The following is a 13127-nucleotide window of genomic DNA, read 5'->3' on the forward strand; positions in this document are numbered from 1 at the left end:
TGCAGCAGGCCATCGTCCCCTCGTGTTTCAAGGCTGCCACCATCGTTCCTGTGCCGAAGAAACCTGCACCGTCCTGCTTCAATGACTACCGCCCTGTGGCACTGACGCCCATCATCATGAAGTGCTTTGAGCGGGTGGTCATGGAGCACATCAAGTCCGTTCTCCCCCCCACCATTGACCCTTTCCAGTTTGCGTACCGTGCCAAGCGGTCCTCTGAGGATGCCATCTGCTCTGCCCTCCACTCGGCCCTCACCCACCTGGAGAGAAAGAACTCATATGTGAGGTTGCTGTTTGTGGACTTCAGCTCTCCCTTCAACACCATTGTGCCGCAAACTCATCTGCAAACTCGACGAGCTGGGCCTCAGTACCTCCCTCTGCAACTGGATACTGGACTTCCTCTGTCAGAGGCCTCAGGTGGTGCGTGTTGGCGACAAAATCTCCGCCAGCATCACGCTGAGCACGGGGGCCCCCCAGGGCTGCGTGCTCAGTCCATTGCTCTTCACCCTGCTGACGCATGACTGCACTGCGACCTACAGCGACAACCGCATAGTGAAGTTTGCTGACGACACGACTCTGGTGGGTCTCATTACGAAGGGCGACGAGACTCGGTACAGGTCGGAAGTTGACCTTCTGACCACGTGGTGCAGGGACAACAACCTCCTGCTGAACGTCAATAAGACCAAGGAAATCATTGTTGACTTCCGGAAGGGTCACACAACACACCTGCCGCTGATCATCGACGGTGCTGTGGTGGAAAGGGTGAGCTGCACCAAGTTCCTGGGGGTGCACATCAGTGAGGACTTCTCCTGGTCCGCAAACACCTCGTCACTGGCAAAGAAAGCTCAGCGCCGCCTGTACTTCCTGCGGAAGCTCAGGCGTGCATGTGCTCCTCAGGCAGTCCTGTCTACATTCTACCATGGCACCATTGAGAGCGTCCTCACCAGTTGCATCGCTGTCTGGGGTGGTAACTGCACTGAACAGAACTTGAAGGCCCTGCAGCGCATAGTGAATACGGCTGGTAAGATTATTGGTGCTTCGCTCCCCTCCCTGAAGGACATTTACACCTCCCATCTCGCCCGCAAGGCAACCTCGATTGCCAGAGATGTGAGTCACCCAGCTCACTCTTTGTTTGACCTTCTGCCCTCTGGGAAGAGGTACAGGAGCCTGCGCTCCCGCACCACCAGACTCGCCAACAGCTTCTTTCTCCAGGCTGTTAGGGCCCTGAACTCGCTACCCCCTTCTGCGTAGCGTGCGGCACTGTTGCGCTATTTTCGGGAATGTCTGCTGTACGCGCACTTGCTCCTTTTTTTTTTTCTGCTCCTCTTATTTATTTATTTATTGTTGTGTTATTTATTCATTATTTATTCAGCACGCTTTTGTTATACTTGTTTACTTGTTTGTCTGTTGTGAGCCATGTCTTGTCACCGTGGGATAGGGGGGAACGAAATTTCGGTTTCTTTGTGTGTCTTTGGCATGTGGAGAAATAGACAATAAAGCTGACTTTGACTTTGACTTTGACTTTGATATGGTTTGATTTTCAAAGCCATACTTATGCAATAACTGTTCCACTGACTCACTGAGCTGGCAGGATTAGAATATACTTCTTGGAAAGGACTTCGCCTCACTGGCTCAATACCCCAGTTAAATCTTGGGTTTACATTTACCCTCTGACTCACGAAGGCCAGCCGCAAGATTATGACCACATACAAAATCTCTTAAACTCCGATAAAAAAGACTTTTACATACCTCAAATTGTTGAATTTTGATCAAAACTGTCAATGAGGTATTGGTTTCAAGATACATATATGTATTATTGTGGCTCTATTGGAGTCACGTAGAAGTGCACTGCATCATACCACCATCCATCCATTATAGATAAAATGTGTGTTGGGAAAATGTACAGATCTGGTGATAGAGTTTTTCCTCACTCTACCGCCTTGCAAGTACCACACTGTAGAGACAATATGCCCATTTTTACGCTTGCAAGCGGGGAGAGCCAGCATCACTTGATCACATCACAAAAGTGCTTGAAAGCAACTCCGAACTCTGCTCCCGCAGCAATCGTATTTATTCTCAACAAGGAAGATGGGGTGTGCAGAACATGTCTTTAGCTTGTGAAAGCTTCAGCTGGGGTTGTCTCTGCAAACTGGTTCCAGCAAGTTGCAGAAATGGTGTTATCTCTATCTTCACTACGGTCAGTTAGCAGATGTTTACACTCCCGGGTGGAGCCCAACTCAAGTTTACAGCAAGCACTGGCAGAATTAACAGTTCTAAGTCAGCACTTCATAATAATCATAAAATCAAGATAAGTTGTCAACCCCATCATTTCCCTCCTGTTTATTAAATGATTATTTTTCCCCAAGCATTAGCAAGACAAAAAAAAAACTATAATTTTATTCATCACTTAATAGGAAAGACTTCGGACCAATACTATTTAGTATTTTTATGATTCCGCTTGTGGACATAATACGTAAATACAACATTAGTTTTCAATGTTACGCAGATGACACAATGATATGCCGTTATCGATGACAAATCTGCGGGACTGTTGAAATCTTGAGGCGTGTCTTGTAGAGATTAAACAATGGATGTCTCTCAATTTCCTACGCCTTAACCCAGATAAAACTGAGATGTTGATAATTGGTCCTGCTCGTTATCATCACTTGTTTAAGGAAACCACTATACAAATGGATAAATGTACTATCACTCATAGTGATACTGTAACTAATCTTGGGGTTATATTTGACCAAACACACTCTTTTCAAAATTACATTAAGAACATAACTAGAATTGCGTTTTTTCACCTCTGTAATATTGTTAAGATTCGTCCGATTCTTTCAACTAGTGATGCGGAAACTATTATACATGCGTTTATTACATCGTGCCTTGATTACTGTAGTGCATTATTCTCTGGTCTTCCTAAATCCAGTAAGTCCCTGTAAGACCCAGACGTAGTAAAACATGTAAAAAAAAAAAAAAAAAAAACTTTCAAATAGTGTTGTGTAGAGCCCATTGGGCACTATAATGTAGTGTTTGCAAACGTGTCATGTTTTGGTATGGTTTTATGGACACGTAACGTTACAATGTTGGGTGGGATGGCTAGCAGAATTTCCTGTAGGCCTCGTGTGGTCCGACTCATTGTCTAGTAAAGATAAACTTATTTGCTCCTATGTTAGAGAGCTAAATTCATTTACACAGTGGGTAATCTGAATAATGACAACATTTATCATATTTTTCGTGTTTTTATTTTTTATGAAGCAAAATAAAAACAGGATTACATGCACAATGCAAGCAGGCTAGATACACTAGCTTGTAAGTCACGCTCAGTTTACTAGGTACATGCAGAATCAAGGCTAACAGTACTTCAAATATCAAGCCACTTCATCTCCTTCCTTCATTAGCAGTGATAATCCCAGAAACAGTTCCTGTCGTCTTTGAAGCAAAGACGGACATCACACTTGTAGCACTGTGTGTCGGTGTATCACATGACCACAGTAAGGGTGATGGTGTGCCAGAAGATGTACATGTATCAGCGGGGAGATTTCACAGGGAACTTGTATTTAAATGGCTGTGAATGAATCCAGCAAATCCACACCTCCCATGTATTTGTTATAGATGCCCACGATGTGAGGCCTTTCAACTTCTATGTAGGTCTTCTTGACTTTGTCCCAGCGTTGGATCTTCTCCACAGGCTCAGTTCAAGCAAAAGACGACACAAGTGTGACAGCTCGGTTGTCATACCATTTGACGGCACGATGTTGTGTTTCACCTCCACTCTGTGGTCAAAGGCTCCTCTCCCCTTCTTCTTCAAACTCTTGTCGTCTTCAAGGTTGTAGTTAGGTAGGCGCACCTGCCTGGCTGTTCCAACGTAATGTATTCCTCAATCAACGCGCTTCTCTACCTGTGGAACAGAGGTGAAGAAGTTGTCTGCATAGACCTTGTAGTTGTGACCTTTTGGCAGTGTTGAAGCTAGCACATCACCAGACAAGCCAAGTTTGTCGACTTTATTCGTTGTCGACATAATACTGGTCGCAAATTTGCATGTAGAGCATTTTTGAGTTGTTGATCATAGACATCAGTTGAACACTCTTTCTGGTCTGTGTCTAAAGTCTTCAAACAACTTATCTTGTTTTTGTTTAGTTCGGCCAATGTCTGTGTAATTTGCTCTACGTTGGAATTTTATTTTTATCCTGCCCAATAGTTGGTCAATTTGTATTTGTAATGGCACCCTGTTATATTCCAATGGACGGCCCTGGAGATCAAAAGGACTCCAGGTGCCTTTAACACTTGCCCAATGTTTGGTTAAGGATACCATGAAAACCTGTTGTACTTCATCACCTCTCAAATTATAGGAAGCAATGAGTTGTTTAATTTGGGGTACAAAGACAGAAAGGATGGTTCGCTTTGCCGTGCCACAACATCTGTCTTTGTAATTTGATAATTTTTCTCATCTTCATTCATCACATTCTTAGCTGCGATTCTTAAGCGAGCTCGCGCTGACACTGTGTCATCATCTTCCTGTCTGTGCAACAGCAAGTTCTTTTTTATCTTTTCTTCGTCTTCCTTATCTTTCAATTTTCCTCTCATCTGGGAAAATGAGAATGTAATTTTGCTTTTTAATTTTTAATTTTAAGTCTTGCAAAATTGCTATATCCTTACTGCACCGAGATAAACTGTTAAACATATCTTTAAACAAAAACAATCTATGCTCCTGCAGAGACTCTTCAAAATGGGACCCAGATGTCAGATTACAAATCAAACCTCCTCCTTCACTCTCACATTTTTTGATAGAACAGTCTACTTAGCTAGACACTGTCATATCGTACTAAATAATGGCCTGCAAATTAAATATAATGTTGTTGCTGTGGTCCCTCAAAACATGTGACTAGAATTTGGACAATTACTAACCCCCATCAATTGATAAATTATCTCCTCACTAAAGTCCTAGCCCGTTAACCTATCTGCATCAAGAAGACATTTGCAATGCAGGGGATTAGAGAATAATAATAACACCATTGATTTCTAATCATTAATCTAATTTTATCCAGTTCTACAATGTATGTTTTCTCTTGCTCTCACATTTTTATAAGGGTTGGGCACTCTCCTCGTCGGATGAGTTTCTGCCCACAACCGTCATATTATTCTATAATTTCTAATTTTTACATTTAACAATGCAAATCTGATAAACCATTGTCTAGCACACCGTTTTCGTGCACCAATTTAGCGCAATTCCAACCTTTATAACGAACTGATACACAAAGACAAACATACACAGAAACAAACACACGGGCCCACAACATAGACATGACAATCTTCCCAGCTGATAACAAGGGTGGGGGGAGCAACTGAAGTGCGGAGAGCCTCGCCACCGCCACGTCGCATAATGCAACCACCTCTGTCCAAAATATGCATTTGTCAAGATATTTTATATTTTCGGTGTCGACCCCTTGCATTTTAATTCATGTCGGGGTAGCGGCTTTTGTTTGCTATTTGATTTTCCCATGGTTTATTTCTCTAAATTTCGGAGTTGGCAATTCGAATGGCACCTACAGTGTCCGAAAGCCAATTTAATTCACAGGACAGTGGTAAAATATTCAGTGGTAAGTCTCCTTTCCTCTGCTTCCACACAAAGCCACTGTCTACAATCCTGTTTTATATAAAGGAGAGCTCAAATGAGATCACTCTCAGTCAAACCACACACACACACACACAATGCGCATTCTTATCGTCTCACAGGCAAGCAGGGGAGTCCGCCCTCCCGTGGATTTTAACAAACTCTTTAACCTTCCTATTGTGTAATAAAAAACTTATTTTTGCCTTATTCTTAAAGTAGATATAAAACCTATCTGTCATGGATAAAGAAGCCAAACCAGCTAAACAAGAGTTAAGAAAAACACCACAGATGGCAGCAGAAAGCTAACACATTAGGAAGGTTAAGTTAGGAGGCCCCACGACACCTCAGCGGAATTTAACTGCTCCAAATTACCTGTACTTCTTTAGAAAACAGATGGGTCCGCTCTCCCATGGAATTTAACTGACTTATCAGTCAGGGGACTCCATCATCCCAGCGGAATTTACTGTTTCTAATTGCACTTGATAGGGTCTAGAATTGTCAAGGTTTTAAGTGACCTCTTGTCACTGCACTTTCATTACTTTCAACAGAATCAAGATTCGTACTCACAGTCTGCTGGGCCTTCTCCTTGGATGATCTCGTCAACCACTCCGGCGTCCAGCTGACTGATCGAGTCAGCCCCGTGAAAAGGGTTTCCTCTATATGCCTTGGCCAAGGACTTGTCCTGGGTCGAAAAGTCAGCTGGAATCCCGAAATAGGTCTATTGAGACCCCGGAACGAGCCCCCAAAAATCTGTTAGGTTCAGAATCAGCAAAAGGATCAGCAGACAAAACCAGTGAGGCAGAATATTGAGTCTTTTCTCGCGAGGAGTGCATTCAGACTTACAGCAATCCGACTACACTAAAAATCTGTTTTACACTCCTCGCTCTTTTTATTTGGAATGCCCTACCCACAGTGTGAGACGATTAGCCCTTAAGGGGGGGGAAAGAGATTGTGGCTTCGTCTCGTAAGAAAAGAAACAAAAAGTAACGCACAAATTGTTGCGTGCAGATATGGCTATATCAGCAAAACAGTTTAAGCGATATTCCGAGAGATAAAAAGAGAAAGTGACGTTCTTTAAGGAAGATCAGAAGGTTCATGACGCATTGTTTGACGTGTTGTTTTCACGATCTGTTCTGGTGGACGCTGAGCTGTCAGCAGCATCTTGTTTGACACAACCGTCATCTCGCCCCTGACCCAGCCGTAATCCTTCTGTTCTGTTGTACAAGATAAGAATAAGCAAGGCAAAGCAGCAAGCATACTGAACAGTAATATTGTGAATAAGTACTCATTAGAGAACGCATGATAACATATATATACAATTTTTCTAACACTGCTGAATCTCCGCTTGAAAGGAATCATCATCTCATCCACAGAGTTGTGCTCTTCTGGTATCGCCTGCAGGCAGAGCTCTCTGAATGAATCAAGCCAAGGTCTGATCTTCCACAGTGTGTCCTTCTTTTCAGTCTCTGGTACTGTCAAGTTGTTGACGAAATGTAAGGCTGTCAACAAAGACTGGAATCTGTTCCGTAGCATCACGTCAGCAACAGGAGGGTGTCTTCCTCCCAGTACATACGGGTACCAGCCATTTGTACTAGGCCCATCTTCAGGTACATGCCCAACAGTTTCTCAATTTCCTTGGAATTGGTGTTCACACATGTTCCCTTTGTTTGAAAGCTGTAATCATTTGTGTTTGTCATCAGAGACTGAATCATTTCTTTAGAAACAAACTGGTTGAAGTACTCCAGTGGTGTGTGGAGAGAAATCACATCTTCAGTGAGAGGTGGACCAGAAAATTCAGTATTGGGGCTAGTGGAATCCTTTTTCTGCCACCGATATCTGTCACGAGGCTTGGCCTGTTTGGATGGTTGTGGCTCAATGTCCGTGTCTACTCGACAGTCAGTTGGTTCTCTTTCACATCACCATAATCTTCATCTAACTCCTCGTCAATTTCATTGAAGTCAATGTCCACATCACTCTCTCCATCCTGGACAGCATCTATCACATCCTGCACACTGAAGCGAGAATCTTTCCTTCGAAATACCATGCTGAAAATGAAAAATAAAAACCATGAGTGCATTCGCATTTACACATTCTATTAACATGCCATACAATAGTGTGCTGTAACAATCATGGCAAAATGAACCCCCCAATAACGACCCTACCCTGCATTCCTGAACATTAACACCTGTTCAATTTACGACCACCTTTCACATTCCTGAACATGGACAAAGAGGTTAATAAACTGAGTTTACTTGGATTTATCCTCTACACCCTTGTTTACAAATGTTACAAATACACACAATGTGTAAATATATTAGAAGATAATATAAACTAGAAGATCCATGCTGATTTACACTACACTTAGGCAGGTCACAATTAGGGCCTTTTTTGCTACCACGCTCTCCCAGTTTTGCAAATCTGCAACACATATACTACATCCACTGATTTATATTTGGGGTATATATTTAACAAAATAAGCATATGCTTATGTTCTGGAGTCTAGAACATGGGCGAACTACGGCCCGCGGGCCACATCCGGCCCACGGGGCCGTTTAATCCGGCCCGCCAAACCTGAATGAATTGTATTATTAATTATTTTTTGTCATTTTCCTGCAATGACTGCGTTTCCCCAGTAGATGGGGAAATGCCCGCCCGCGCATTTACTCCCGGAAACCGTGTCAGAAAGCTCGGTGCACACTCACAAGTGCGTGTGCGTACTCAGTAGTACGGACCCGGCGCACTCCGCGGTCTATTTCTATCAGTGCCAAGTTTAGAGTGTGGGCTGTGACGTCAGCATTCTCGTAATTCGCGCGCTGAACTTTCAGATACAGTTTTACGCTGAAGCCACCCACAAACCTTCCCCTGGAATCCTTCCTTTAAAATTAGTGGCCCAAGGAAAAGAAAGGCGGACACTGAGTGCCGAGTGTTTAAAAAAGAGTGGACAATTTGGCTCGACCGACGTGTGTGAGCAGACGTTCAGCCACGTGAACATCAACAAAGCCCTGTCACAGATCTAGGTTAACGGACCAAAACCTCAGCCACAACAAATTTTACTCCAGACTATGATGCACTAGCAAGAAAACGGAGACCATCAACATTGTTCTTGTCAGGTCTAAACACCACCGGACATTAATCCACATGCCGGAAACAAAGAGGAGAAGACAACCAGTATTCCTTTTGCTCGCGAGGAGAATTACGTAGAAGGCCCAGTTACAGTCCTCCACCAATTCTGAGCTCCTCTTCCGCTATCTCCTCTTTTTATTTTGGGTTGCCCTGGTTACAAGAGGCGTTGCTACACTAAAGGGAGGGGAGATTGTGGCTGTAGCAACGCTGATTAACTAGCTAACAATGTTGTGTGGTGCGAGGCCGCATGGCCTTGGCCAATTCGTGACCCCAGGAATGCAGAGTCTGTTCTTAGGTGGTTGGCAGCCTCGTTCTCGGCTGCAATCTCCAAACCTGGATGCCGTGTCCCTGTAAAACAATGCTCTAGACTTTCTTGCTACGTTTCACACAATAATAATGATGAGTAAATCATCAGATACCTCTCGTGCATACACTCCAACAAACGTTAAGTAGATGTGAGATAACTTGCATGAAGTCTACTTAACCAAACATTGAGTAAATATGGGATAACTTAAAAATTGTCCCGGTCAACAACAATTCATGAATAGAAACTACAAGGTATAATAGAGAAAGAACTTCTCTTTAGCTTGACAAAGAACAAAGGTGTTCTGTTCATAACTAGTGAGGGCCTCTCACAGATAAGACAAGGAAGGGAGTATAAGAACTCCCTAAAGCCTGGCAGATATGTTGGCCTTGAGCGAAGGTATGAGACCTCTGGTTCAGGCCGGCCAGCGCTTCTACAAAACTAATTATTCTAACAGTTCCCACTGAAAATGAAGGGGAGGTTCTCTAGTTTGTTGTAAAAAAATAAATAATAATTTTGAAAATAATTTGTACAAATAGCAGGGATTGTAACTAGCGACATTCTCATTTTTAAACAATGCAGGATGCTGTCAAAATTTAGAACCCAATTAGGCCCGGAAGTCAAAAGGTTTGCCCACCCCTGTTCTAGACATTCTAATGATCACCCCAAAAAATATAAAAGCATTTTACTTACTTTTCTTTGATTAATCCAGTCTAGTGTAACAAAGAGATGTGTCCTTCACGCTGTCCGGCGAGGTGTGAGCTGAACAGCTTGTGGGTGGGGCTTAAATAACAATGTTCTAGCCAATAACAGAGAGGGATAATGAACAATAAGACTACCTGACTGTTAGAAAAATTGTATATATATGTTATCATGCGTTCTCTAATGAGTACTTATTCATAAGGTTACTGCTCAGTATGCTTGCTGCTTTGCCTTGCTTATTCTTATCTTGTGCAACAGAACAGAAGGATTACGGCTGAGTCAGGGGCAAGATGACGGTTGTGTCAAACAAGATACTGCTGACATCTCAGCAGAAAAATGACGTCCACCAGAACAGATCGTGAAAACAACACATCAAACGATGCGTCATGAACCTTCTGATCTTCCTTAAAGAACATCACTTTCTCTTTTTATCTCTCGGAATATTGCTTAAACTGTTTTGCAAATATAGCCATATCTGCACGCAACACTTTGTGCATTACTTTTTGTTTCTTTTCTTACGAGACGAAGCCCACAATCTTTTTCCCCTCACCCTCAGGGGCTAATCGTCTCACACTGTGGGTAGGGCGTTCCAAATAAAAAGAGCGAGAGTGTAAACAGATTTTTAGTGTAGTGAGATTGTAGAAAGCAATCTGAATGCACTCCTCGCGAGAAAAACTCAATATTCTGCCTCACTTGTGTTTGTCTGCTGATCCTTTTCTTTTATACAGATATTCAGTTAGTACTTTGAACCTGACACTGACTCACGTTTACGTGAAACAAAAAAAAAGAAAACACTATTTTTAATAGTTTTAATTTTTTTTTTGCAGATCTGCCTCGGTGGGTAAAAGTCTACAGTTAGTACAAAATGCTGCGGCGAGACTGCTCACATGGATGAGAAAATTTGATCACATTACCCCAATATTAGCCAACTTACATTGGCTCCCGGTCCATTTAAGATGTGACTTCAAGGTTCTTCAATGAACCTATAAATCACTGCATGGCTAAGCGCCTTCGTATCTCAAGATTCAAGATTCAAGAGTTTGTATTCGCCATGTTTGTGCGTGCCAAACAAGGAATTTGACTTCGGTAAATCACAGCCTCTGTTCAACATTTAGGTGACTAACAACACTCAGGACATGTGAAAAATGGCAAATATTCTCAAACATCCCCTGATCTTAAATTCCCAAGAGGGCAAGGAAAAATTCAAAACTCCAGCTAGGGGAAATGAGAAACCTTGAGAAGAGACCACAGATGGGAGGGTCCCTCTTCCAAAATGACCAGGCTGCAATGGATGCAGAGAGGATACATAGTACAGTGTAGACAATTCAAAAAAGGTGTGGAGAGTAGGATGTTATTGCACAGCAATGACTCTGAGACTCTAAGAGTGGTGTGAGTTCATCAGAGCAACAGCCTGGGGGAAGAAGCTGTCTCTGTGTCTGCTGGTTTTGGCGTAAGAGCTCTATAACGCCGTACGGAGGAGAGTAGTTCAAACAGACTGCAACCTGGGTGAGAAGTGTCTGGAGAGATGTTACTTGGACGTTTCCTGGTCCTCGACAGGTACAAGTCTTGGATAGATGGGAGGTTGATTCCAATGATATTTTCTGCAGTCCTGATTGTCCGTTGCAGTCTGTGCTTCTCTTGTTTGGAGGCCGATCCAAACCAGACAGTGATGGAGGTGCAGAGGACAGACTGGATGATGGCAGTGTAGAAGGTCTTCAGCAGCTCCTGCGGCAAGTTGAACTTCTTGAGCTGTCTCAGGAAGTACAGCCTCTGCTGGGCCTTCTTCCGGACAGAGTCTATGTGGCTGGTCCATTTCAGGTCCCGAGAGATTGTGGTTCCCAGGAACTTGAAAGTGTCTGTAGAGAGAATAGTATTACTGTGGATAGTGAGGGGTGAAAGTGGTAAAGGGTCTTGCCTGAAGTCCACTGTCATCTCCACGATCTTGAGCGGGTTCAGCTCCAGGTGGTTTTGGCTGCACCAGTGGACCAGCCGCTCCACCTGCTGTCTGTACGCAGTCTCATCACCGTCCTGGATCAGTCCGATGAGAGTGGTGTCGTCTGCATACTTCAGGATCTTCACAGGAGAATCACCTGAGGAGAAATCGTTGGTGTAGAGAGAGAAGAGCAGTGGGGAGAGGATGCACCCCTGAGGAGCTCCAGTATTGGTGGTCCGTGTTAGGGTTTTACAGAGTATCCTTATCGTATGGTTATGTTGGAATGCAACCGGTAATGAATAAGATAACTTGTTCCATTCTACACAAGGTCGTAAAACACCCCTTGATAAGTTTTGACTAGAGCACAAGGGCTTCCTATTCAGTCTACTCTTGCCCCCACTCTTTCTCTTAATAAATATGTCCTTGCAGTTGGGAGAGTTTCAGACTTCACTCCTTCAACGTGTGAGCTCTCCACCCGTGTGGTTCTTGCAAAATAAGTTGGAGTGAGCAAATCTCTAACATTTTGGTGCCGAAACCCGGGACCTCTCATACCCACCATCTGGCTGACGGAGGACGACACGCTGTACACCGTCGACGGGCCAGTGTCCACTAGCCGGACCTGGTAAAGAAAGACCTGGGAAGGAAATTCTTCACTGGGCCAGCATCTTAGGTCTGCCTTCGTCTGACAGAGGTGGATTGACGGGACCCGGCAGTGCAACGAACCAGGGGACAAGTAAGTTAAAGGCCTGAAGTTGTGTGATTGTGTTGTTGTTTGTGAAACGAGTAAAAAGGTAGAAGTACACAGGAATAAGTAAGTTTTGTGGAAGGAGGGGGTGTTGTAGAGTCCCCCTCTGGATGAGGTGTCTCTTTTGGAGCAGTGGTTCCCAAACTGTTTTAAAATCTCAGTACCTCCGTGGATCATTATTTGACGACCACTGTTCTAAAGAGTACAACCTCGCGTTGGCAGGGCTGGGGACAAGGACTTTTGTCTTTAGTTCCCAGGGAAGGTGGCGGGTGTTGTAGAGTCCCCTCACTGGATGAAGCAGCTCCTTTTTTTTAAAAGGAGGACTTCGCGTTGGCAGGGCTGGGGACAAGGACTGTTGTCTTTAGTTCCCAGGGAAGGTGGGGGGTGTTGTATAGTCCCCTCACTGGATGAAGCAGCTCCCTTTTTATGCAGAAAGGGAGGACTTCGCGTTGGCAGGGATAACTTGTGTGATTGAGTGTGTGACTGGTAGGATAAATTGACTAAATAGCAGTTCTAGCATTGATCCACGGCAATAATACAGGCTAGTAATTTGTTGAAATTTAAACCTGCATTGAGGATCCTCAAAGACTCAAAGAAATAAGTAATAATAATAATAATAATAATAATAATAATAGCGGCTCGGTGGCGCACTGGGTAGCACGTCCGCCTCACAGTTAGGAGGGTGCGGGTTCGATTCCACCTCCGG

At 43.8% G+C, this 13127-nt stretch overlaps 1 long non-coding RNA gene across 2 annotated transcripts; it reads right to left on the bottom strand.

The window, feature by feature from the left end:
- Positions 1-3246: 3246 nt before the first annotated feature.
- LOC137840473 (uncharacterized) lies at positions 3247-10193 on the bottom strand. 2 transcript variants are annotated; one of them, XR_011087150.1, is made up of 3 exons: positions 9735-10185; positions 6182-7659; positions 3247-3901 (listed from the first exon to the last, which is right to left on the bottom strand). It is a non-coding gene; the product is annotated as an uncharacterized lncRNA (long non-coding RNA). The 2 variants fall into 2 exon arrangements; XR_011087149.1 differs by lacking the exon at positions 3247-3901 and having other exon boundaries at positions 6419-7659; positions 9735-10193.
- Between the last annotated feature and the right edge of the window lie 2934 nt (positions 10194-13127).

The sequence above is a fragment of the Syngnathus scovelli genome, chromosome 7 (assembly GCF_024217435.2).
Source record: "Syngnathus scovelli strain Florida chromosome 7, RoL_Ssco_1.2, whole genome shotgun sequence".
In the NCBI taxonomy this organism is placed as follows: Eukaryota; Metazoa; Chordata; class Actinopteri; order Syngnathiformes; family Syngnathidae; genus Syngnathus; species Syngnathus scovelli.